This window comes from Pinus tabuliformis, chromosome 3_2 (assembly GCF_031772625.1).
Source record: "Pinus tabuliformis cultivar Carrire ecotype Pingquan chromosome 3_2, CPIR1, whole genome shotgun sequence".
In the NCBI taxonomy this organism is placed as follows: domain Eukaryota; kingdom Viridiplantae; phylum Streptophyta; class Pinopsida; order Pinales; family Pinaceae; genus Pinus; species Pinus tabuliformis.
Window position 1 is genome coordinate 1,063,248,641 of NC_142302.1, and position 2,234 is coordinate 1,063,250,874.

The window sequence follows — 2,234 nt, forward strand, 5'->3', positions numbered from 1 at the left end:
GTTAAAAATACACAAAATAAAAAAATAAAAAAAATAGTTTTAACATTTCTCATATGTATAAACTTTTCATCATTAATTATATATAATTAACTTTATAATACTTAGACATTATTAATTATTTGATTGACTTTATAAATATAACACATGTCATATAGATATAAGTATTGATATTTTAGATTTTTTATTTTTTAATTTGGAATACTTTTGATGCTCTGGTTTACTATTTTCTCCCTTTCTTTATATCTATTTCTATTTCTGTTTCTGGAACACTTCATTATCATGACGGATTCTGGTTTCCACTCTAAACGTCTATTTACACATACTTACAAGGTCATATTACAGAGTCACTCTCTTCATTCTAACCAAGTATAAACTTTGTAAAGTTGATTTTACGGGTGGTCTCTGACACACATTCTGAAAGGTTATCCTTTCCATTAATTGCGGAAGTTCATTATTAACGTTTTATAAGAAGCATCTTTATCAAGGGCCTGCAGTCCCTCTTCGGTTCTAGGCACGACTGAGCTAACACTTTACGCAGTTATCTTTCTGTCCAATCCTTAGGAAATCTCAGTTACCACTTCCATATATTTATTGGAAATTATATAGAAATTTGTTTTGGGGGATATACTTTTTAATGCGTCTACATAAAAACATTGTTTAGTCGACTGTTAAACATGGAAGGTATTCACCTGGAAAACAAATCCAAAGGCCAATCAAAACTTTATTGTCTGCACTTTATTGCAGGGGGATTCACAATACATATAGCATACTGAATCACATATGCATCAAGACAGTTGCATATCGAGAAGGACCTGTCCACAACAGTTTTATTCGTGCGTTGGACTCACCTGCAACACAATTATGGAGGAATGTTAACAGAGTATACAGACTGTTGATTAGGGTAGAAAAGCCCAAAGTGACGCTCCGTCTCAGGCCCCGTCTTTTGGTTTTCGTTGAAAAGAGCGAAGATATAGGTCTCAATGCTAGTTCCGGGCCTCTTGGGTGTCCCTGCATTTGATAATACATGGCGGATGAGATTGTTGTTATAAGCCTGAGCATTCGCAACTGTGGCCACATCCGCGCCACCAGAAGGCCATCCGCTTTCAGTAACAATGAGTGGGATGTTGGGGTATCCCAAGGCTTGCATGGCCGAAATATGAGTATCCACCAAGGCATCGAACAGGTTGTTGTAGCTCCGGCCCCCGTCTTGCACCACTGTAGACGTGGACTGAAACAGAGCATAGTTCAGAGAAATGGAGGCCCTGTTGCCGGTGTAGCTGAAGTATGGGTAGATGTTCGCCATGAAGGGAGACCCGTGATTTGATAGGAATTGAAGTAGAGAGTTCATAGTGCCTTTTACCTGGTCATTGAAGACACCCTGAGACGGCGGGAAGCCGTTAGTAACGTCGGAGGCGTGAGTGGTAGAGACCTTGATGTTATTCTGCAGATTGGCGTTCTGAATCGCAGTTTGAATGTTCCTCATGGCAGGAACAAGATACGATACGTACTGCGTGCCTGACAAAACCTCGTTGCCCACTGCAATGTACTTGATATTGGTGGCAGGATAGAAGGGGCGAATGTTATCGTTAACCCAACCGTTCGCCGCGTTCTGGCTGGAGGATATGAGCTGCAATTCGTTGTTACCAACTCCCACAATTACATCGATCCCGGAATTGGCAAAAGCTTTCAGTGCATTTTGGTTTGCTTGGAAAAGCCTCATTTTCCCGATGTTATTGTTCTTCATCAAAGTTACCACCTGGCCTACAGGTGGCAGATTGCTTCCGTCCATGCCGTAGTTCACTCCTATTTTACCACCATCTGCAAAACAATTGAATTATGACCAGTTTAAGCGATCGACCTTATCAATCTCAAGTTTTCCACAACAATTATATTATCGATACCTAGAAAAAAGAAAAGAAAAAAACGAACAAACATGTTTTGTAATGGTAATTTACCTGAAAGGATTGAACAGCAAAAGATGGCAATACAAACCACCAGGATAATGTTCGTCGCCATTTTTCTCACTGAAAATATAAGACATGAGAAATGTAGGCAAGAACGCTCAATTTATAGGAAGTTCCATAGCCTACAGAGATATTGAAATTTGAAACCAAACAACACAAGAGGGGTGCCGAGCCGTATGCCACGGGCTTCATTGTGGGAGCATTGATTGATTGATTGACTGGCCACGTTCCTCACAATCTAAGAGATCATGTCATCTTCTATTTTTTCAG

The 2,234-nt window shown here is 39.7% G+C and overlaps 1 pseudogene; it reads right to left on the minus strand.

Moving 5' to 3' along the window:
- Positions 1-859: 859 nt before the first annotated feature.
- Positions 860-1,998, minus strand: LOC149184284 (glucan endo-1,3-beta-glucosidase pseudogene; annotated as a pseudogene).
- Positions 1,999-2,234: the final 236 nt, after the last annotated feature.